Source organism: Rissa tridactyla, chromosome 20 (assembly GCF_028500815.1).
Source record: "Rissa tridactyla isolate bRisTri1 chromosome 20, bRisTri1.patW.cur.20221130, whole genome shotgun sequence".
NCBI classification, from domain to species: domain Eukaryota; kingdom Metazoa; phylum Chordata; class Aves; order Charadriiformes; family Laridae; genus Rissa; species Rissa tridactyla.
In genome coordinates, this window is record NC_071485.1 from 5,376,227 (window position 1) to 5,401,234 (window position 25,008).

Below are 25,008 nucleotides of genomic sequence, written 5' to 3' on the forward strand. Positions count from 1 at the left end.
ACTTGGGTCCCCAGCGAGCGCCTGCAGCCCTGCCAGCCGGCTGATGAGCAGCGCTCCTTGCATTACCCCCTCTAATTGTCCTCGTCTTAACGGGAATAATCTGTTGGCGTTAACTTTCTGGGCCAGGATTCCCGTGGTCCTGTCCGCATCCCAGCTGGGGGTGAAAGCGGGGAGCCCCGCGCATGCGGCAACAGGGGGCAAAGCTCCCCGGCCCCTCCTCCCGACGCGTATCGCCCTTTCCATCCTGTAAATGGGGTCGTCTTTGAAAATATTTTGAAATCTACTGACCAAAAAAAAAAAAAAGAAAGCACTCTGTCAGAGATAGATATTATTGATGTTGTTATTATTGCATCTCTCGTCTCCGCTGCAAAGGATGCCTGACCATGCTGACAGCTGCTATTAAGAAAGTTGCACAGCCAGTGTTTCTGGGGATATAATTCTTTCTGGGCAAAGTTAAACACTAAAAGGGGTTATTTCACCAAGTAAAAGCAAAAGCTGTGAAAAAGTTTGTCCGTGACACGTGAATAGTAATCACGTTGTATATTATCTGGAGATAGGCCTATTGCGAGATCCCTCCATGCTCCTCACAGACATGGCAAAACCCGTTATCCCAATTCTGCAGCTGCAAAGGGTAAACTGGGTGAAGCTTTCCAGGTATTCAGGACAAAGAGGGCGAGAAATGACGTTTCTGTTTGAGGAGTTTCTCGTGCTACAGGGCTGAGAAACACGAACGGGGACTGGGATTACTTTCCCCCTTACAGACCAAGTTCTGAGCCCACGCGGACCGATGTGTGGCTTCAGCCCCTTTATGGCTTTAACGTAAAACCAGGGGACGTGCGGTGGCTTGGGCTGGATTTTCTATTAGGTGTTAAAATAGGGGAGAGAGAGAGATGGACCGGAGCGAGCACGCATCAAAGGCCTCACCTCCCCTCGCTGACTCCTGAGCATCCCTGATCACCCCCTACCGGGACTGTGCTGGCACTCAGGTGGCTGCCACGCAAAGGATGGAACAGAAAAGAGCGGGGAAGGGGATCCCTGACCAGATCCTTTATTTTTAAGGAGCCTTTCGAGCCCCGCTCTGGCTTCCCACGAGCCGAGCAGCAGGGACCAGGTTCAAAGCCCTGTCCCCATCCCGCTGTCACGCAGTGCTTGGGGACAGACAAGGTGTTTCATGCTGGCATCGTTGCCCAGCTCGTGGCCGTCACTAGTAGGGTCCCGGGCAAGCGGCAGAGGCTGCCATCCATTAGCAATTTCCCCAGCGCTGCAATTTATCCCTGTCATTTAGGGTTCGTGTGCTATTATTTAGTCTATTTCCAAGATCTTATTACATTTTTTATTCATAGGGAGGTTAGATTTATATATTGAAGATCAATAAAAGGCTCTATCATGGCTACATTATTAATAAGGAATACATTATATGTAGACAGACAGCCCCACTCTATTGGATTTACTTAGTAGATATGCTTTTTGGGGGCAATTCTGAAAATTTACTACCTGTTCGATCTCTCTTCCTCTCCTTGCCTCTCCCCGGGCACCCATCCCTCCCTCTTTCTGCGCGGGGATAATAGCGACTTTATTTAGCAGCATACGTCCTTTTGTCCCTGCAGATGACACTGCCGTGCCTCTGTCCTCTAACAGCCTCTAAATCTGCGTGAGAGGCAGGACGTGTGCCGCGGGAAGAGCATCCTCAGCTCGGAGGCATCATGGTCACGGTGTCTTTAGTATTATGGCGCTTTATTCCCTTTCTGCTTCATCTGTTGCGCCGTGGCTGGATAGGGAATGTCCAGCGCCTAATAGCGATGGCCCTGACGCAGGTAGGAAAAGGAGGCAGCAACATAAATTGGGAAAATTCAGGATAAAATCAACTGCTGGGGCTCGATGGTGGGGGGTGCAGCCCCGCAGCACAAGCACAGAAACGCAGGCTCCTGCCCCAAACTCTCCTCTCTGCTCAGATATTGCGCCAAAACCGGGCAAACCGGTTGAAAGCCCGTGATGGTGGATCCCGAGCCACCAGGCAGGGGTCCACCATCACGGGCTTTCAAGCGGTTTGCCCCGTTTTGCACTTTGCTGGCCTCCCCGCGCACTTCTCGCTGTTCTTTACGCCACAGCATCTTCCCAGAGGTGTAGAAGGAGGGGGTGCACCCGCCGCCGGGCACCCACCCGCCTTGGGCTGCCCGAGGAGCTACGTACGGGCAGCGAGAGCAAGGATTTTCCCATGGTGACACAGGGAAGGGACAGAAAAGCTCCAAAAGCGGTGGCCGAGTCCCATCCCCAAGGTGGAGGCAGCTCCTTGTGCCGATGAGGGCTGGTCTCGGAGCAGGTGACCCCCAGCCAGCTTCCCAGGATGCACCTGCTCATAAATCTGATTCTAATCAGCAGTAATTAACTCTAATCATCATAATTAACGGAGAGTGGGAAAATATTAGCTGGAATAACCAAATTGGATCAGTCGGATGCTGCCTTTGCCTGGGAAACCTGCGAGGGGGATAAGTCAACTCATCCGCGCCGCACTTGTACCCTTGTCAAGGTTTTACGAGTCCGTGAAGCATCAGGCTCATCAGAAATGATTCCAGCCACGGTCCAGGCCCTGACCTCCTTCAGCTAATTACCAGCACAGTAGTTAATCACGGAGAAGCGTTAACAGGTTGGTTCCTCCCCCTTGCTTTGGCTGCTCTTTGTGCTGGGCAGGGGATGCCCCCGCGAGCTTGGGCGAACTCGTGCGAGCTCCGCGTGTGCTGGGGAAGGCGAGAGGGGCTGGTGGGGAATGCGCAATGGGGCACGTTCAGTCCCGGGCTGGAAAAATCAATAAAATGCATAGAGTTCTTGCATACTGAAAATGGCTTTCCTTCCCCGGGTGCTCTTAGCATTCAGGACCTCTCCGCTCTCAGTGTCGAGCTCGTGCATGGAGGAGAGCAGAGAATGTTTGGCTCGGAATTTTTTACAACTCTTTAATTACCATCCCTTCTCGAGATCTTCGGGTGAGCAGTGTCAGGTAAAGAGTTATAAGGAAAATACCTGAGGCGCAGATTCCAATTACAGTATGCTGCCTTCAAATGCAAATAATAACATTTATTAATAAAGCATCCGATGTTGTATCTGCCCTTTGCTGGTGGAGACCCCGGGAGTGCCCCGGAGCGGCGGCAGCCCGGTGGGGACCAGCGGATGCGGGGCCAGCTGTGGTGAAGGGTGGCGGAGCAGCACATCTGGATCGGTTCCTGGGGAAGGTTTATGGATGTCTGGGGGAAGGCAGAGCTCCAAATCCCTCCCCAGCTTGGCCTCCGTAGGGAGCAGAGGCTGGTGAGATGCTGGCCCAGGTTGCCCAGAGAAGCTGTGGCTGCCCCATCCCTGGAGGGGTTCAAGGCCAGGTTGGCCGGGGCTTGGAGCAAGCTGGGCTGGTGGGAGGTGTCCCTGCCCAGGGCAGGGGGTGGCACTGGGTGGGCTTTAAGGTCCCTTCCCACCCAAACCATTCTGTGATTCTATGAAATAGTCACCTAGAGCAGCATGATGGAGAAAGCTCCTCTCCACCATCCCCATCTCCTCCTTACGATTTGCTCCTCCAACGCCTCAGCCGGCACTTTGCTGTCCGTCTGCAGCGTTAGCAGCCAGGCGTTGGCATGATTAACGTCTAATTACTCTCACGGCACAGTATGGCCACGGCTCCTGAACGTTTCCAGCCCTCTGCGCGGTAAAACACCTCGAGGCTTTGCTCGAGTCCCCCCAGGCGCTTTCCAGGCTGTCCTTCGCGAGACTCAGCCCTCAGCGTGCTCGTCGCTGCCTTTGGAAGACATTTAAAATAACAATCTGACCTGATTTTTTTTCCCCAGCTCTTCTGAAATTCATATCTCTCCGCCGTCTTCCCCAAAAAAAGGCAACCCAGCCGGTCGGCGGTAATAGTCTTGCAAAGTTCCAAATCATCTCTCTTCTGCTCGAACTAAACCGTGTCCCTGATCAGAATGAAATCAGGTATTTAGTGGCATTAAGTACTTTTAACTCCACTATTTATTATGCGGTTTGCTACAGAATTTCTCAGCCATTATATGATTATTTTGGAGGGAATTTTTATTTATTTATTTATTTTGTTATTCTCTCAGGAGCTTGTAGCACTTAAAATCATGTTGTATAATAGTATAATCATCGAAATTAAACATGTCTCTGCTGTACGATGCTTTATGTTAATTTTACAGTGCGATAGCAGCGCATAAGCAAGCGAGCTGTAGGTGGGCAGGACGGCTGGGAAAACGCACCGGGTCCCGACGCTGCACCTTTTGGGTGTAAATTAGGGGATGCTCCAGCATCTCGGTGTGGATACACCGCCTTCAAGCTGGCAAAAGGGAGAGCAGGATGGGACCCGCCGGGGATACGTACGACAGCGATTGCTCCACAGGTGGCTGCCCTTTCACTCAGAGGGCTTTTAAAAAAATTATTATTTCCTTGATGGGAAAGCTTTTGTGTCATACAGCAGCGCCATGCTTGCAACGGCTTGTCTCCAAGCCGGGGTGAGTTTTGGCCTTCAGATTCCTTATGGATTCTCCATCATTTCGGGAATCGCCTTCACCCTCTGCCTCCGGAGCGCCAGCCTCCATGGGCTGCCATTCCCCTGCAGCCACCGGTCCCTGGGGGCGACGCGATGGTGTCCCCAGTGAGGGCTGCTTAGCCATGGCAGGGCTGGGGGCGGCTCGAGTGGGGCTGGGCTTGGGGCTTGCAGAGATGCGATGAGAAGGACACGGAGCTGTTGGAGCGGGGACGGAGGAGGCCCCGGAGATGCTGGGAGGGCTGGAGCCCCTCTGCTGTGGGGACAGGCTGAGAGAGCTGGGGGGGTTCAGCCTGGAGAAGAGAAGGCTCCGCGGAGACCTTGGAGCCCCTTCCAGGCCCTAAAGGGGCTCCAGGAAAGCTGGGGAGGGACTCTGGAGCAGGGAGGGGAGCCATGGGACGAGGGGGAATGGCTTTAAGCTGGAAGAGGGGAGATTTAGATTAGGCATTTGGAAGAAATTTTTCACCATGAGGGTGGTGAGCCCCTGGCCCAGGTTGCCCAGAGAAGCTGTGGCTGCCCCATCCCTGGAGGGGTCCAAGGCCAGGTTGGCCGGGGCTTGGAGCAGCCTGGGCTGGTGGGAGGTGTCTCTGCCCATGGGCTTGGAACTAGACGGTCTTTAAGGTCCCTTCCCACCCAAACCATTCCATGATTCCGTGATTCCAGTCTTGCCCCCAGTTGCCAAGCCCCGTGCCAGGGTGGCTAGCTCTCTTTTGAGGGGCATTAGCCAGAGGCAACATTAGCCAGGGCAGGGGGTGGAACTGGATGCTCTTTAAGGTCCCACCCAAACCGTTCCATGATTCTACAATAATATATACATATATTAATGCACACTCCGTTGCTTCCCCATTGCCCTTGCCCAGACACTTGCATCCCTGCCAAGGGGCTCCAAAATGCACCTACAGACGGGAAAGCAGCGCCCGACGCGGTGAAACACTGCTCTAAAATTCAGCGGGTGTTTTGGGCAGAATGAGGGACCAAACCCCAGCTTTCCAGGGCCATTTCGGAGCCGCAGAGCTCCCAAGCACGCAGTCAGCGGGCGAGAGGCGCCGGGGCAGAGCAGCCGGGTTACCCAACAGGTTGGCGAGCGATTGGTATGCAAGCGACAGCCACGGCAGCCTTTATATCGGAGCCTCACAAAGGCAATTCCCAGCAATTGATATAAAAAGGTGTCAGTTCTGGTTTAAGTACTGTATTACCAGCAAAGATTTATCTGCTTCAAAGGCAGGCCTCGTGCCACCGAGGGAATAAACAGCTCTTCTCCTTATCTCCTTCCCATAGCGCAATATTTTCTGCGTTCGACTTTGGCTGGAAAAAGACTTTTCCTTGCGCTTTCTCATTCGCATATTGTAATTTAGGACACACCACACCCCCCTCCCCTAAAATCTGCGTGGAAATCTCTCAGGAAAAATGCTTTATTGGGGTTTCTGGGGGGGCCGGAGGGGCAGCTCGTGCCCCACGGTGGGGACGCGGGGGGATGGAGGGGAGGTTTTGGTGGGTGCCGCGGTGGGTGGAGGGATGGAGGCAGCCGGACGGAGGGATGGAGGCAGCCAGATGGAGAGTCCAGAAAACAGCTCCAGCAGCTGCAGCAAAGAGGAGGAGACCGTTTCCCACCAGCCATTGGCTTTTTCTGTGCAGAAATCCTGCAGGGAAACTGCAAATGGCACCAGTGACCACGGCCGGGTCACCCTCGGTGCCAAGCGGCGGGGCTGGGATGCGAGGAGCGAAGGATGCGGGGAGCGGGGGGAAATAATCTCCCCACCTCTGTATTCGCTCAGAAAAGAAGGATGGGGGAGCCGGAGTGGCCGAGCAGCCCGCGCGGTTGGGTGATGGAGTGGCTGCTCCGCCGGTGCCGGCTGGCGAGGGGGGGGATGGATCGATAGATAAAGCAGTTTTCACTCGCTCCTTTGCCGAGCTGGTGCCGTACCTGGAGCTGCATGGGAATGAGCCAGCCCCAGCCCCGGCCCTTCCCTGGAGAGGGGAATAAAGCAGAAGGTGCAGGATCTGGTGGGACAGGGGCTCAGCCCCTGCTTGCGATGGATGTGGGGCTGAGCCCGCCCCCTCCGGGGGACAAGGGGTCCCGCCAGCCCCAGGCCATGCTGCCGCCCAGCCTCCCATGGGATCTTCTCCGAAGAATTCCGGCGGACCCTTCTTAAAATTATGTCTTTAGACGTATTTATACAGGCCACGTATATTTCACATGCCTGCAACAAAGCATTTTATGAGGCATATATAAAAAAAGCAGATAGAAATTATCTATTTCTCCTGTAAAGCTTGTCTCTTTTTTTTTTTTTTTTTTTGGAGGGGAGGGGGGGAGAGATAACAAGGACCTATTTCATTTTGCTGTTTGCTGCAGGATGCCGTGCGATAAATTGAGAAGGGAAGTTTCGAAAGATGCTTCTTCCCCCCCCCCCCCGCAATTTTAATGCCATTCTAAGCTGGAAAGAGCCAGCAAACGGAAAACATTATTTGCAGAATATCAGCCCAGAGCCCTTTTTACTCCCTTCTCTTGTTTGCTCACGGAAATGAATGGGCTCTTTCGGCAGCAAGGATCATGCCGTTAATCGGACCTAAAGAGCGTTGTGTTTGCGAAGAATCAAGGATCTTCCCCTCCGCAAACTTTGCAAAACGATTCTTCAGCTATTTGGGAACAATTAGATCCAGCTCAAGCCAGAGCTTGAGCTGCTGCCAGGCGCTGATCGGCAGCTCTTCCTCTTCATCAAATATTCAGCGCGGATATTTCATTATCAGCCTAATTCGCGCGCCGCAGCCACGGCTGGGTGGTTTTAGAAATTAAACTGTACTCTCACCTCTGAGGAGCGCGGTGCCGGCAGGCGGCGGGGTGGGGGGAGGCTGCCAGGGCCCTGCTTTACCGAGTGGGGCGGGAGGGGGCCGCGCGAGGCTTCACCTCTCGTCAGCAAAAAATTAATCACCTCCAAAGCCACCGGGTGAACGGAGCTGGCGAGCTGTGCAATTACAAGCGGTGTGCGGGAGTTAATTGGTCACCTGCCTTTGCGGTGGAGAGAACCCCGCTAGCCGGAGCCAAGCAGGATTGGTGGCGGGGCCGGTGCGTTGGTTTGATCCCAGGACTCGGATGAGCCAGGGATAATTTAGCTTTTTGGTGATACTGACCCTGGTGTTCGGAGGAGCGATGAGCACGCTCTTGGTGCCACGTGGACCCGAGTCGGGTGAGAACCAGGGGAGGGGAGGGGAGGTCTGTCTGCTCAGACACCCGGGATCACAGAATCATGGAATGGCCGGGGTGGGAAGGGACCTCTGGAGATCACCGTGTCCCACCCCCGGCCACAGCAGGGTCACCCAGAGCAGGTGGCACAGGGACGCCTCCAGGGTGGGGTTTGGGATGTCTCCAGAGACGGAGACTCCCCCACCTCTCTGGGCAGCCTGTGCCAGGGCTCTGCCACCCTCACAGCAAAGAAGTTCCTCCTCGTCTTGAGATGGAACTTCCCACGGTCAAGTTTGTGCCCGTTACCCCTTGTCCTGTCCCTGGGCACCACTGAGAAGAGCCTGGCCCCGTCCTCCTGACACCCCCCTTGAAGTATTGATCAGCGTTGATAAGATCCCCCCTCAGTCGGCTTTTTTCCAGACTGAAGAGCCCCAAATCCCTCAGCCTTTCCCCATCAGAGAGATGTTCCCGTCCCCTCAGCATCTTGGTAGCCAGGTTGTGCATTCTGCTTTATGGACTCGATGATCTGGAAGGTCCCTCCCGACCTTGGCGACTCTACGACTCTATGATCCGCGCATCATCGTCAGGGCTCCGCTCAGCGCAGCGGCCGGCTCCTCTCCATGCAATTGGGAATGCAGATGCCGGAGCAGCTCTGGGGCCGGGTGGCAGCGCTTGAAGGGGGCTGGCACCGGGCTGAGAGGTGGCAGCAGCAGGGACGCTGGCACGGGGAACCTAATTAAGCACTTTATGCATGGGTGGTGGTAAGGAAAACCCAATTGCCAAGAGGACTGCACTTGGCCAGGCTCAGGATTCACCGGTGGCGAGAGAAATGTTTAAAAAAGAAAGGGAAAACGCTCAACGCTTCGCAACGAAGCGCGGCCGGGCTCTCCCACGCTCCTCCCCACCTCTTGGTTATTAAAAAAGCGTGGCAGGTGGAGGTTTCTCTAAGCTGCCGAAGTATTTGGCCACCGGCTACCGGAGGCAGGAAAACTTTTGGATTTATTCATGGCCACCTGTCAGGGGCTGTCATTCCCCACGCTGAGCTACAGCCTGAAGTTTGCCGTGCTATAAATCAGCTCCTCTTGGACATCATAACTCTTCTTTATAGGAGCTTTTCCCCTCATAAATAAACCTCATTCCATATGTATATACTGCGAAAGGCAAGGCTGATTTGCAGCTCCGTGCCGGCTCGGGTGGCATCTCTCTGCCAGCTGACAAAGTGCCTGGGGAGTCTCTCCAGCCCGGATGCATCCCTGGGTGGGATGTGTCCCTGCATGGAATGTATCCCTACATGGGATGTATCCCTTCAGGGGATGTATCCCTATCTGGGATGTATCTCTGCAGGGGATGTATCCCTGTGTGGGATGTATCCCTGTGTAGGATGCATCACTGTGTGGGATGCATCCCTGCATGGGATTTACCCCTTCATGGGATGTATCCCTATCTGGGATGTATCTCTGCATGGGATACATCCCTGCATGGGATGTACCCCTGCATGGGATGTATCCCGGCATGGGATGTTTCCCTGCGTGGGGTGTATCCCTGTGTAGGATGCATCCCTGCGTGGGATGTATCCCTGTGTGGGATGCATCCCTGCATGGGATTTACCCCTTCATGGGATGCATCCGTGTGTGGGATGTATCCCTGCGTGAGATGTATCCCTTCATGGGATGTATCCCTGCGTGGGATGCATCCATGTGTGACATACCCCGGCTGCGGGGACCGGGACTCTCCGGGGATACCTGGGTGAAGCAGGGATTGGGATGGGTGCTCTTTCCCATCCCAATTCACCTCCGTCAGAGCAGGGAGTGGAGCCAGTCACTCGGGAAGTCCTTCAGCCGCAAAATCCTCTTTGCGTGCCGAGAATAAATGCGTTTGCTGAAATTAGGGCCAACTGAAGAGGCGTGTCGTTAACAGGAGAAAGGAAAAGCAGATTTGCGAGAGGCGTGAGCGAATCGAGCAAGGTCGGAGGCTGGCTCTCCCTCCCCCTACACGCTCTCCCGGGGGGTGGACGCAGCAGGGACGGAGGTGGCTCCTTGGGGGACGGGATGGAGAAGGTGACGGCGGCTTTCGCTCCGCTCCCCCTTCGGCATCCCCCGGCCGGGAGCGGGGCTCGGTTCTCAGCCTCAGACAAAGACCTTGTTTCAGCCAAAACAGTCGAGCAATTTATGTCCCCGCCGCTGTCCACATGAAGAATGGACCCCTCTATTTTTGTCCTCTGGCTGGTATTTTAATGGCAGATTAACAGGAACTAGGTCTAAAGGTGCAACCTGCCCTTTTTTCCCCCTTTAAAGAGGCTGCAGAAGTGCACGTTGCCATTTGGTTTTTGAAATGGGCTTAAAGAAGGCACCGACCGGTGACCCCATCATGAAGCCAGGGCCAAGGCACCCCTGAGAGCCCCAGGGCTGGAAAGAGAGACTTCAGTCATAGCAGTTTCTTCTCCCTTTACCGCTCCCACAGGGATGCCAGAAATGCCGAGACCAGACTCGACCCAGGTGTGCGTGGATGCCGTTCCCACCGAAGTCAATAAAAGCAGTTCTCACCCACCCTTATCGCAATTTTCTGCTGTACCAGCACCAAATCCAAGGGAAGGGAGAGGGAGCAGCCTGTACCCAGGGCACCACCATGGTGTGCCAGGCCAGGAGACCTAAAAATGTCTTTTTTGAGCTCCTCCTTTGCACGGCCGTTAGGGGTTGCGTGGCTGGGGACGAAGGACATGCTGCATAGCATCCCTCCTGCCCCGCTGGTGCAGGGCTGACTTACTGCCGCTGCCCGGGTTATCGTTTTGAACACTTTAAGTTGGCAACTTCCTAAAGCGGAGAGAAGATTAAGGCTGAGCAGAGTGGTTTTTTATAACTCCAGCAAGGGAGACGCAGGGGAGCCCCGGCACCGATGCTGAAGAGGGTGCTGGGATGCCGAGCACCTTGTAGGTCCCCAACCTTTAGTTTTTGAGACCAAAGCATGGGGTTTTCAGCATCTCTCCTTGCAAACCCCAGCCGTAGCCCCCCTCTGAGCCCCGGCAGGGCGACGGGAAGGCGGGCGGCGGAATGGGCTGGTTTCTGGTGCAGGCAGCTCCCATCTTCTGGCTGCCGCCTCCAAGTCGAGTTATTTCGCACGTTATCCACCTCTTGACTGTTAACAAAGCCGTCGGCTGCCGAGAATTACTTAGAAATCATAACGCAGCCTAATCAATACTGCCTTCACCCGCGCAGGGAGCTGCTGGGGCGGGAGGGTGCAGACAACAACATCTGCATCCAAAGCATCCCGGCGGAGCCGTCGCAGGCGCCGGCAGCTCGGCTGTGCAGGGGGGTGCTGGGCTGGGTGTGCTCGCCCCGAGCTTCTCCAGCAGCTGGGCAGCCCCCGGGCTGACATCCAGGTGTTTCCTTCCAGGAGAACCTGTCCCTCACCCGCCTCTGAGCACTCAGGACCGAGAGGATTCAGGGATGTCGCTCTTGACTAAGGATGGAAGAAGCAACCAAGATGAACTTTCCATCACGGCTGAGCACCGTCTCCTCCTTACCCTGAAGGACTCTGGAGCATCTCTTCCTTATTTGCTCCTTTAGAATTAATATCACAATCAAGCGCCTGTCCAGATTTATACCGGTAGGATCTCCGGTCCTGATGCAATGTCACGCAGGTTTATGGAGATGCTGTTGCTGTGGCCCAGTGATCACAGTGACAAGAGTGCGATGCCAGGAAACTTCCCAGGGCCGCTCCTGATTTACATCCCCGATTCCCCTTCATCAAGAGTGCTGCCGATGCAATCCCAGCCAAAGGCAGCTTGTACCAATGTGGCAAAAATTTGCCCTATAAATTATCTCTAGAGCACAAGGATTTCAAGCGTGCCTGTCCTAGATTAAGCCGTGTCCTTGTCAGTCTTGAACTGGAGACGAAATAAATCCCTCTCTCCTTTTTTCTTTTTGCCTGACCTACCTGGTTGGAAAGCCAAGACCCGGCAGGAGACGAGCCCTGCCCGCTGCTCTGGCTGCCCCTGCACGTGCCTTGTCTCCATCCCGGTCGGCAGAAACATTCCTAGCATCCTTTTCACTTCATCGGGGGGAAACTGAGGCAGGGAGCGAGACAAGGGAGGCTCCGAGGTCCCTTGGGCTTGTTGCAGAGCCAGGGAAAAGGAGCCTGGGGAAATAAGGTGTGCCCCAGCAGAGCCAGAAATACCCCCCGAGCTGCAGCAGCCGGTGGTCCCCCTTTCTCTGCGGCTGCCGGCATGTGTAATTAAACAATCAATTATGGGCGCCTGGGTCGTACGGGGGTGTTTATGCCCCTGTTGCAGGCAGGGGACGGCGGGCTGTGGGCAGGAGCGCGGTGCTGTGCCAGATGGGCCATCAAACGCTGCTGCCGGGCCGGCGCGCGGCTCCACTGCCTGCGCTGTTCTTGTTTGCAGCGAATTTACAAATCCCTTAAGTACGAGAAAAAAAGCGGAGCCTTTTCCCCCCAGGAGAGACAGATGGCTGCAGAGGCATTAGAAAGGCAGGCAAAGCAGAGGGGTTTTTGTTGTTGTTGTTTGGTGGTTAATACCTGGGTGTCTGTGTGCGGCGGCAAATGATTCATTAGTGTTGGGCTCTCCTGCCCTCCTCCTCCTGCCGCCTGGGGAGCGCAGGGAGCCTGGCCCTCATTCCCAAGGGATTGTGCTTTAAATCCCGCTAGGAAAGGGGGTAGGAGTGATGCTGGGTCAGAATCAGCCCCTGCATCACCTCTTGTCCCGGTTCCCACCATAAAACCACTGCAACGGCAGTTTTGGGTGTGTTGGTGGATGAGGAGCTCAACACAAGCCATCGACATGCGCTGGCAGCCCAGAAACCCCCCGCAGCCTGGGCTGCGTCCCCAGCAGCGTGGGCAGCAGGACGAGGGGGGGATTCTGCCCCTCTGCTCCGCTCGGGTGAGACCCCCCTGCAGCGCTGCCTCCAGCGCTGGGGACATCGGGAGGACACGGAGCTGTTGGAGCGGGGCCAGAGGAGGCCCCGGAGATGCTGGGAGGGCTGGAGCCCCTCTGCTGTGGGGACAGGCTGAGAGAGCTGGGGGGGTTCAGCCTGGAGGAGAGAAGGCTCCGGGGAGACCTTGGAGCCCCTTCCAGTCCCTAAAGGGGCTCCAGGAAAGCTGGGGAGGGACTCTGGAGCAGGGAGGGGAGCCATGGGACGAGGGGGAAGGGTTTTACACTGACAGAGGGGAGATTGAGATGAGATCTGGGGAAGGAATTGTTTGCTGTGAGGGGGGTGAGCCCCTGGCCCAGGTTGGCCAGAGAAGCTGTGGCTGCCCCATCCCTGGAGGGGTTCAAGGCCAGGTTGGCCGGGGCTTGGAGCAACCTGGGCTGGTGGGAGGTGTCCCTGCCCAGGGCAGGGGGTGGCACTGGGTGGGCTTTAAGGTCCCTTCCCACCCAAACCATTCTATGACTCCAGCCTTGCTCCCAGTTGCCAAGCCCCGTGCCAGGATGGCTAGCTCTCTTTTGAGGGGCGTTGGCCATAGGCAACCTCACCCATCCCGTGGCTGCTCGGGGTGCTGTGCCAGGCTGGTTTAGGAGGTGATGGGGAGCAGGCTGGTCCTGGCACAGCAGGCAGGAAGGGATGCAGGGCAGCCGAGGCCGACAGCATCCTTCAGCGGGGCGAAGGCATCGCAGGGCAGCCTGTGGGCAGGCAGCTGCATGCGCCTCCTTTATTTTTTTTTTTTTTTAGTTATTTTTATTGATATTTTTTTCTTAAATAGCAGCAGCGCTTTTCACATTCTCAGCACGGTGAGTCACCTCACATATTAAGAGCCCAGGCAAGAGGGTCACCGGGCATGTGTGGGACAGAGATAAATCTGGAGCTGCGCGCGGGGACGGCTGGCTGGTTGTTTAGTTATGGCACAGGAATAAATGTCTGCTTTGTGTCAGCTCTTTGCAAGGTCCTCCGATGTCCTTCCGGCTCCAGCTCCGCTGCACACATTCCGTCTCAGGCTGAGCAAATACCGCCACGGCCAGAAATTGATTTTCTAAAAATGCAATATGCACACAAAAACCCGACATGTATAAAATACGTCGGTTTGTGGGGGAACAATTGCGCTTCTTTCCTGCCCCCAAAAAATCAATTGTAAGAGCGTATGTAAAAATACAATGGCACTAAACTCCAAATAATTAGGTGATTGTGCTAAGCGAACGTCTTATTTAAAAATGGCTCAGCAGTACACGGCTGTGAGACACAATCTAATCAGAATGAAGCAGGAAATGTAGCAGTTTCCAGGTGAGTAAGCCGAAATGCAGAAGTCATTGTATGAAAGGGGAAAAGGCGGGGGGGTGGGGGGTGTGTGGAAAAAATCAGGGATGGAAATGAGAAGGGAAGGGAAGGAGAGGAATCAGCTACACAGACAGGAGTAATAGCAGCACATTGCCATCATTATTTCAGAGCGGAAAGCACGGCGAAAAGAATGAGGGGAAAACATGAAATTAAATCAAATATGATTACCGAACAAATGGAAAAAGACCAGGTTTTGTGTTGTTTTGGGTTTTTTTGGGTTTTTTTGTTTTTTTTTTTTTCTGGGCAATGAGGATTCCGCTGGAGCGCAGGCAGGGATGGGAGAGGCCGGGGGACATGGGGGGAGCCCCCATCACACCCCACTGCGGCCGCATCCCAGAGCAGATGATCCCTTCAGGTGGGGAATGAGCAGCAGGAACAGGTGGGAACTTCTTACCCTAAAAAGAAAAGTATGGTTTTTAATCCCATTTTCATGCAAATGCCATTGCAGTAAAGAACAAGGAAGTTTGACACAGGTAACCAAGGCATAATTGTTTCTGAACAGATTGCTTTTCGGGGGAAAAAAAAACCCCACTTTTTCTTTACGTTTGAACTCCCCAGTGCACCAGCTGCTCCTTTACACACCCCCAGCCCTCGCTGCTCCCAGCACCTCCAGCAGCTTCCCATAATCGACCAGCGCGGGGCCACTGGTAGCTTTGGCTCCTCCGTTTTTGCCCATGGCTCGTCCATCGCCAGCGCTGGGGAAGACGCCCAGCTCTGTCCTGCTGCTTTTCCCGGATTTCCCTTGGAAACGGCAGATAAAGCATCGCCACCGGCCACCCAGAGCGTGGCAGAGTGTGGCTGTGCCGCCCTCGCTGCCCGGCTCCACCGGGACACCGGGCTCAGCAGCGTTTTACCTTTCAGGCCACCGGTGCCAAGGCTTCCCTTCACGGTGCGGCCCCCAAAAGCGTCCCGCGATGGCAACACCTGCAGCCCGTTCACTGGAGAAGACGCCAGGCCCGCGTTTGGGTCAGAAAAGGGGTGGAGATGGGGCAGTCAGGAGGATAGGGATGATGGAGAGGAACCAGGTGATCCTGTTTTCCCGCCGGCATGAACGTAGTGCCAGTCCCGAGGGTGGACAAGGTGGCACGGGGCAGGGGATGATGGCCGAGGGCATACGGGGGGGCTCACTGTCCCGCGCTGGGGTTCGCCTGCAGGCAGCTCGATCGGACGCGTCCTCCTTCTCCCCTCCATCCCTTCCCTCTCTGATTTGCCTTTGCTTTCTCATCAAATTTAAATTATTCAGGCGAGGAGGAGAGCTCCCCCTCCCGCCCCCCCACCCCGGTCCCCTTCCCTCCCTGCCCCTGTTTTGATCTTGCTGGTGCGGAGCAGCTGGTGACAAACCCGGGGCGTGCAGGAGCCGGCGCGCAGATGTGGCCACCTCCTCCCTCTCGCTCAGAAGCCCTTTGAAGGCGAGCGGCGAGTGACGTGAATAGCGAGCGGGGCCCGGCTTTGATCCGGGCTGGGGATGGAGAGCATCAGCCCCGCTCCCCGGGGGCAGGATTTCCAAAATCAGGTGAAAGATGAGCGTGGGAGCCCTGGTGCCACGGGGTGAACGGGGCGGGGGGACACACAGGGGGTCCCCAGGGGCAGCGGGATGCTGTGGGATGCTCTTGTCCCAAAGGCAGGCAGCTCCTGGATGGATGCAACGGCTTTCCAGTGATGCCACCCAAAATCCCAGGGCCAGGGGAAGGTGCAGCAGCTTCAGTTCTTTCCCGCTGCCCACCCCTCCCTGCCTGCAGCTCTGCCCGCATGGAAAAGACAGGATTTAACCCCCCCCCATCCCTCTCCCCCCGCAGCCGGGAGGTGACCCAGCTGTGCCCGCGCCACTCGGCGCCCGGGGCTGAGCTTGTGAAGGTCACTTCTGCCCCGTGTTCCCTGCGAACGTGCCCAGTCTCCACCTCATTTCCTATGCATTGAACTTCACAGACCTGGAGGACTCTCCGACAGCAAGGCATGGGGATTTGACCATTATTTTTCTCTTGCCTTTCCGCCCCCCCATCCCTCTCCAAGAGAGGATTATGGGTTGCACCTATTAATTTTAGACCTGAAGCACCGAGTGGAACTTTGCTGAGTGTTTTATAACCTGCTTTCTCCCAAATCCCCTCTCTGCCCAGCGCGGTGCTTTTGCCCTTCCCGGCAAGGAGAAGCCGGTGCGGATGCGGGAGGGGGATAGGATGGCTGGGGGTGCTGCCCCCGGCGATGGGACACCCAGCCCCGAGGAGGCGGGGAGGGGTGGCAGGGACCCTTCAGCAGTTCAGAGCCCGGCTCTCCCTCAAGGAAAGGGCTGCCTGAAGCCATCCTGCTGATCCCATGCGAGCTGGGAGAGCGTGGAAAAGCTGGGAGCAGCTTGCACATGGCTCTGGGAGTCTCGGGGAGGGACGGCAGCTCCCCACGGCCGTGCCTTGGAAGGGACCCCTTCCGCAGGCGGGTAAAGCACAAGCACCCCTCGCATTGGCACGAGGAAACGCTTTCCTGATCCCCCTGGGCTTCGCCTCCCCCTGAAAATCAGACACACTCCCATTTTCGGCCGCGTCTATTAACCTGGTTCTCGCCAGGCCTTTGCGAGGGGGGTCGGGTCTGTGGGGGTATCTCTGCCCAGCACCTTGCGCGCTGGCCGGGGGCCCTGCATCCCAGCGCGGCCGAAAGCATCACCGACCCCGAGCGCTGCCTGGCAGCCGCCGTGCCGCAGGCCCCCTGCCAAAAACCGGCAAAGGCGGTGCCACCGCGCTGCGGAATCAATTTGGCAGCTCCCCGGGGCTGTGCTGGTCCCGCAGCAGCACGGGAAAAGCATGGGGCAGGCACCCTGGGGGGCCCCAGCCGCCCTCGCACCCCCCCAGTGGTGGGTCACCCCCTTTTTCAGTCGGTATTTGCAGCGGCTGATGGAGGATGCTCGGCCCAGGGCACAGCTGGGCAACACCAGCCAAACCCCCTCACCCCCTTGCACAAGGAGAAAGGCAGGAAAAAGCCTGGGATTTAGTTTTGCATACGCTTTTAGCCTTTTATTTGAGGCGGGGGGGGGATATCAAATAGGATTTCAGCCGCGCTGAAAGTGTGAAGTGTTTGGTAGGGCTGTCTATAAACCCGGTGATGATGGATTGATTTCGTTCCCAAACTTTTACATCCCGAGTCCACAGCCACTCGGGGAAGGGTTTATAGAGCGTAAAGGCACAGGCGCCGTAAAATAAGGGGAGATGGGCTGGATTAAAGCAAGCCCCGCTCCGGAGGAGATGCGGGCATGAACGTGTGCGTGCCAGGGGAGATTTGCTGCCGTAAAACCGGCCACCGTCACTGTCACCCTGTGGTCCCTTCCTGCCAGGCAGCTTCACGCACGCCAAGACTCAATGCATCCCTGAAGTGGGATGGGAAAGGGAAGGATCCCAGCGGATTAACCCATCGCAAGCGCTATATCAATGGAGCCACAAGGATATTTTTTTTTTCCCATTTATTTATTTTTTTTATTATAAATAGCCGCAAGACTTGATCCCAATTCCCCTTTAAATGGGCAAACCATAATATTGATAGTTTGCAACAGATGCAAGATGAATTGAACTCCTCCATCAGCCAGCAGAACCTCTTTTAACAGGGGATGTAGCGAAGCCGTAAATTCTTGAAGACAGGACGGCTATGCAATAGCATAATATATCTTCTATTCAATCTTTTATACATTATGTTTTGTCCTGCATTTTTGGTAGAAATATTTATGGACTGGGAGATGTTCCTTGAAGAAGTGTCAGCCCTAAGGGTCTCTTGGTGGCCTTGGTGGGTTATTTGCAGGGATGCTGCAGGGATGCTCCTCCATGGGGCGGGCGAAGGGGCTGGGGGGGCAGGTTGTCTTTTCTGAGGCTTCTTTGCCCTTGGTTCGGGTTCAACATTTGACCTCAAGGACGCCTGGAGCTCCTGTTCCCCCAATAAAACAAATAAATATCCGTATGGCATGAGACACCCTGGGACACCAGCAAGTCCCTGCCTCTCCTCTGCGCGAGTGCCGTAGGAGACTTTAAAACTCATTTCGCTGCATTTTTCTGCGGGTTTCTTTCTCTGCCTTGAATGGGAAAAGCACCGAGGAAATGCACTTTAAATAGGTAAACAAAACGAGGAATTCTCCCGAATCGTAATTTCCTTTCATGTGGCTCTGCCTCAAGGCTTCTGGCTGGTAAAATTAAAGAAATACAATTAAACTCTAGCTGGCTCCCCAGTGCCTCTGTGCAAACTAAGGCAGAATACTACCGGCACACACAGAAAGAGCACCCAGGCCTCCGTAACTTCGCTGCTTTAATTTAAGCTTCTATTCACATCCCTGTCAGCAACCAGGAGCCGGTCCCATCTGCTGCTACTCCATAGTCTTGCATGAAGCGCGCTGGCAAATCTCACCTTCGCTCCTCATGGGCAGGTGCCAGCACGCTTAAAACACAGCTAAAAATGACCTGTTTTTTTTTTTCTTGGCAGCCTCCGGGAAGCCTGGAAGCTGCGGCAAGACAAGTCCTGGCGGGGAGCGGCGCGAGCTTTTTCACTGGGAAAAGGTGATTTTTTATTTTTTTTTTTTCCGTCGGAGCCACCTGGGCGCCCGGTCGGTTTTCTGTCCCGTGTTGGCTCTCGATCACGGTCAAGTCTGTCACTTAAAAGAAATGTCCCAGTGCTCCCGGGGCTTGGCAGAGGGGATGCAGGGTCTGAATAGCTGGAGCTGTGCGGGAGTGCGAGCTGGGATGGAGCTGTGCAGAAAAGAGCATCTTCGTCCTGCAGGAATTTCTGATCTTTATGCCTTTTTTTTCTTTTTCTCCCTTAAACAAATTCCCTTTTTCCGGAAATAAAAGCAGCCGGTGTACTGAGCATCCTTGCTGTCAGGGCTGTGATGACCCAAAGCAGCGCAGGGTTTTGACACCCCCGGTTGGCGGGTCCCAGCCCCAGCAGTGCGCTTTGTGTTCATGCATCGGGGCGAAACCAGATAAATCGGGCACGGCCGGTCCCTGGGTGTTACCGGCAAAGGGGGACGAGGAAAGTCAGCAGCAGGAAAAGAGCTTTTGGAGCCCATCGCCCTGACTTCTGGAGAGGGTTTTATCTCATTAAAACAAACGAACAGATGACAGTTGCCTGCGTCGACGGAGCGGGGGGGAACTGCGCTTCCCGATTACGCTTTATAAACCCCAAGCTGTTTGCTGCCGCGGCAGATAAGTGGAGCTTTTAAGAGGAGGAGATACGGTCTGGGGTTTGGACATTTAATAGACTTTGTATGTGTGGGGGGGTGATAACACCACGAGCCCAAACTCTACGCGAGGCTGCGGCTTCTGCATCAGCCCCCCGAGTGGTCCAGGGATGGAGCATCCCCCCCCCCCAGCGCCATCGCGGGCAGGGAAGGGGGGATCCCCTCTGTCAAGGACTCGAGATTTTATGGGGTTTCCGTCATCTCTTTGGCCTCACCCAGCCTTTTGCAGGGCTCCAGATGTAATGGATGCACACAACATAAAGCACATCTTAATCAATGTGAGAGATTCTGCTTAAAACCCGATGATTTTGATCTGGAGCCTGACAACGCGGTAATTTATATGCAGTGCAGCAGAACCAAAGAGCTTGTTATGCAAACACAGACCACTGATTTGACAAATCTCCTGGAAACAGAATTAATGTCTGTATTCTGTGAAAAGATGTAATTTATTTTAATATTTTAAAGAGGGAAAATTATATATGCATGTATATGTGGGTATAAATAGAGCTAAACAGAAATAAACACATATGCACATGCAGATATATATATTTACAAACATTTCGGTATGGCTATGTGAATATCCATGAACCGCGGGGACAAGGATGGATGGATGGATGGATGGATGGATGGATGGATGGATGGATGGATGGATACTTAGTGGATGTAGATCATCTTATTTCGACTAGTGTCAGTGGGATTATGGTGATTTACATCAGTTTCAGACGTGGCCAAGAGCAGATAGTTAATTAGATCCATACTGATAATCCAGCTCTTCTAAAACGACGGGGAAACGCTGCTCTAACCCAGCGCGGAGCCTGGCCCTCCAACACGGTTGCTGTAGGTTTTGCACCACTGCATTAAACACTAAGACGCTGAATTGGAAATGACCTCCTGATTATCGGTGCCATCTCTCACCGGGTTTATTTATGGCCTGCAATAATATTAGTATAATATTCTTCTTGTCCTTTCCGCAAACTACGCTTTATTTATGGCGGTGAGGTGGGGAAGCACAGTCTGCATAATTGAGGTTTGTTTTTTTTTGTTTTTTTTTTTCATGGAACGAAACATATGTGAGAAATTTCTTAATTTGATTTCCGACACACGCGACGCTCGCTACCCAGTCTCCTTGTCTCCCCATCTATTTGTCTATCTCCATATGGACGCATCCATTTATCTATTGCTCTGTTACTTCTGAGGCTCCTGCTTCTCCGGGATCCAATGGGGGGGTTTTTTTTGTGTTTGTGGAGGAGGCAGAAAAGCTGGTGGGGGCAGAGAGGGGCATGGAGAGAAGGGAGGGACGGAATGGCGAGGGCAGGAAGCCTGGAAGACGTGGGGAAGAGAGAGACACCTCCAGGGGGAAAAATGGGAAAAGGAGACGAGAAAAAAGACTGCGGAAAGTTAAAAATAATCTCCCGGCAGCCCAGGACTTGTGTGTCAATGCCGATGTTTATCACCTTGCTCTCTCTCTGTCCTCTGTCTACCACCCATCCCTCCTCAGAGAAGGTAACGAAGCAGCCGAGATGGTCACCTAGAAGTTTTATATCATTTGCACGTCTTTCATTAACGCAGTTTGATTACCGTTAGCGGTACACGAGCCCTCTCGCTCTGGCGGGACTCGGTCAATACAGCGGTGTCCCCCCCTCCAGCCCACGGGCCGTGCCTCAGGCACAGCCTGTCGATACGGGAGCGTTTCCCTTCCCAAAGCGGTGAAAGGGAATTGATGGCCCGGCATCGATCGCCATCCTCGTGGCCTGAGCCCCAGCTCTCCTTTCTCCCCGCTCCTCCGACCCCATCCTTATTAATTAAATGAATAGCCCCCCCTTCTCCTGTGACCCCCCTCCCTCCTTGCAAGGCGACGCGTTGCCAATGCACGGCTACCTACGGGCACCGCTATCTACGCGTTGCGCAAGCAGGAGAGGCTGTAGGAAACTAATTAAGCATTCTGTCCTCCTTTCGCCTCAAAGATGCTATGCAAAACCCAAAGCCTATTGAACGTTCAAGCAGAATTCTTATTAATTTTATGTGGGAGATAGGAGAATAATTGCCTGGAAACCCAGTTTAAAGAATGGGAACAGACTGGCTCTTCTTTTCTTCCTTAATTTGTATTGACTTTTTTATTTTTATTTTTTGGGAGCCGCGAACGTGGAGTGTGATTTTCAATGCTTTAAAAACGTGTATTATGTCCCCACTTAAGGACTTGCTGTGAAGTGGCTTAGGCTAGCGAAAATGCACTGCCCCGAATACAAGCAAAATAGTACCAATAATAATAATAATAATAATGTAAATGTCAGGGCTGTCACCGTGCCGTGCAAAAAAAAAACCAAAAAACAAACAGCAAAAATGTGGCTTTGCTGCCTTCAGAAGCACTCGAGCTGGTGGGAACCACCTTTACCGGCCCTTTATAAGCGTGCGGAGCCAGCACAAGCAGAGAAGCACGCGGCATCGCAGTGCCCAGCCCTCTCCCCCAGCCATAAATCTCCCAGAACAGCACTTTCCTCGCCGGGGGAATGAAAAAGTCATTAGCTGGGCAGGGAGAAAGGAATGCACAGCACCAAACAGGAGGAAGAGGAGGAGGAGGAGGGCAAGAGGGACCCAGCTCAGCATCTTTGCTGATGCTGCCGGCACCCCTGGTCCCGTCGCGGTGCCACACGCTCTCGCCCTCTCCGTGTTCTCCGTGCAGGAAGATTGGCAGCGACCTTTAAATGTCACTTCCAAATGCCAGCCCTGGCTAAGTGGCTACAAAACGCAATGTTTATGCTAGATTATGGGGAGTGATGGGCCTGAACCGCTCATCTGATGGGAGCGAGACAGGGATGCTGGAAAGAAGCAAAGGGCCCCTTGGGCAGTCCATGACCACCTTCTCCTCCACGCCACCACTAGGAAAATGCAGACGGGCCACCCTGTCCCCTCGTCCTTGCCCTCCACGGGAGGCAGCTGGTGTGCACCCATGGGGGTTTTTCTTTTCCTCCCCTTTGCCCTTGCAGAGGGTGCATTAGCAAACGTTCAGTCGACGCGGTAATGAGTTTCCGCGTGGGAGACCAAGTGTGGCTAAGAAGGGGTGGTTGGCCGGGCTTCGTGCTGGCGTGGCTGGTGTCGGCATCCCCAGCTGGGGCTGAGCGTAGAATCACAGAATGGTTTGGGTTGGGAGGGACCTTAAAGCTCATCTTTAGTCCCACCCCCTGCCCTGGGCAGGGACACCTCCCACCAGCCCAGGTTGCTCCAAGCCCCGTCCAACCTGGCCTTGGACAACCTGATGCTGCTGCTCACTGGGCTCGGAAGCATCAGGAGTTCAGGTCAACCCCCCCGAGAGCAAAAATCGGGGCTCCCCCAGCACCGGGGGGCTGTCGAGGCTGGGATATGTTGAAGATGTCCCTGCTTACTGCAGGGGGGGTTGGACTAGACGACCTTTAAAGGTCCCTTCCAACCCAACACGTTCTATGATTCCACCCTGCCAGGGACTGCTGACCTGTGGCATGCAGCGAGTCGAACGGCAGCGTGATTTTCGCCTGCTTCCTGATCACTTTTAATTAATTAAAGTGAATTAGCAAATCACAGTAGGAAAAAAAAAAGAAAAACACAAAACCCACTAAAACCAACCCCAACCAATAATGTATTTCAGACGCATGGCAGTGTTCTTTCTACGCTCCCGAATGTACGTCTCCAATCAGACCCGGCCAGTTTCTGGGGGAGACAATCATTCAAGAGTTTGTTTTCAATTGACTTGAAGTTTGGGTGAACAAGCTGTTCCCGCACGGTTTCCATCTGATCCCCATTAAATCCTGTGCCCGCACCGCCCCCCCCTTCCCACAGCGCACCCCAGGCCGGTCAGCCGGGCCCAAATAAACCTGACACCCCGTACTTTTATGATCAAATGGAATAAAAGCGCCAGAGCCGCTGCTGCAATCGCTGTCACGCTGGAACCATCAGCATTACCCGGAGTGAGATAGCTATCCAGAGGAAAGCGAGAGGCTTTGGCTACACAAATTGTATTTCCCTAGGCAGCGGATTAATTAAAACTATCGAGTGTTCCCAGCTTTTTGAAATTAACTTTGAAAGTGTTCGGATAAAAAAAAAAAAGTGGGAAATAAGAAAAAAAAAAAGGCTGAACAATTTTTTTTTTGTTGTTCCTTTTCTTCTCCCTTGAGTGCAGGGAAAAAGGAGAAAAAGGCAAATTTTTTTCCCCCAAACCATTTGCAGGCCCATGGGGAGCCGAGCTTTAATTGCGATGTTGAACCCACGGACCTTGGGCCGAGCATCCCTTCTGTTAAATTTCTATTTGGGGGGGGCTGCTTGGCTTTCTTGAGGTGGTTCCTCAGTTTTGTTTTTTTTTTATGTCCATATCTGGGGAAAAGTGTCCCTTCTCCAACCCAGCCCTGTGGCGGGGACAGGGCTCTGTGCTCCAAGGGGGCCGTGTATGATGGAAATCCCAGGGGAGAACCGCTGGGACGCGGCAGACGGCACCTGATACAAACAAGAGGAGATGGGGAAATAAAAAAGGGAAAGGGGGGAAAACCAACCCCGGCCGGCAGCCTGTGTGCGAGGCATTAGGGACTATCAGGGAGAATCATACTCAGGGCGGGATGAAGAGGCTGCACCAAATACACAGGAGGCGGCTGCCGGCGGGGATGGAGTCGTGATCTGAGAGAGCGAGAGGGGAGATGGTGCCTCCTTCCCGCAGGAGGGAGGTTTATTTCTCAGCGGGTTCAGCCGCACGGTGGGTAAATTACGCTCCGCCGTACTTCCTCGGGTCTTATTTCATGGCCCAGCGATGATTGTGCTGCTGATCTTCCAAAGGGGGTTGTTCTGGACTGGAGAGACCTTATAAATAAGGACGTGGAAACCTTCCAGAAGAGACAATAGCTAAACACACCGTATAGGCGTCCTGGCTTATGACATATGGGATAAAATACAGCCGAAGAGTGCCGGAATAGGAACATTTCACCGTGCACCAGTTGTTCCTCGGCGCTGGCAAAGTGGAGCAGGGGATTCAAACCCGGCCATGCAGAGCAACACGCCCGATAAAGGCAGAGATATTTGCAGGAACAAGCCCCGCCAGGGTCAAATTTTATAGAATTTTTTAGGTTTGCGGCAAACGTTTAGGGCAGCGCTCGGACCCTTCTCTCTGCCCGTGCCAACCTGGGTTAGCATCAGGGGCTCGCTGGGGCTGTCCCGGTTTAAATCAGGCTCCTGCCTCCCCGCCCAGCCCCGTTCCCAGCGTGGGATGCCCTGCTCCTGCCCTGCCGCAGGGCTGGTGCCCGCATGCTTCCCCTCCCAGCACCGAGTTTGCCAGCGTCATGGCAGCTCCGTCACCAGCGGTGCTGCTGCGAGCTCCCTGGCACCGCTGCCAACTCCCCAGGAGTTCTGCGGGCTCCCCGGCGCTGCTGCCAGCCAGGCAGCAGCTCCCACTTCACTCTCCTGCCTGCACTCCCTGCCTGCACTCCCCTCCTGCACTCTCCTGCCTGCACTCCCTGCCTGGACTCTTCTGCCCGCACTCTCTTCCTGCAATCCCTGCCTGCACTCTCCTGCCTGCAGCCCCTGCCTGCACTCTCCTGCCCACACTCTCTTCCTGCACTCTCCTGCCTGCACTCCCTGCCTGTACGCCCTGCCTGGACTCTCCTGCCCGCTCTCTCTTCCTACACTCTCCTGCCTGCACTCCCTGCCTGCACTCCCTGCCCACACTCTCTGCCCACACTCTCTTCCTGCACTCTCCTGCCTGCACTCCCTGCCTGCACTCCCTGCCTGGACTCTCCTGCCTGCACTCTCTTCCTGCACTCTCCTGCCTACACTCTCCTGCCTGCACTCCCTGCCTGCA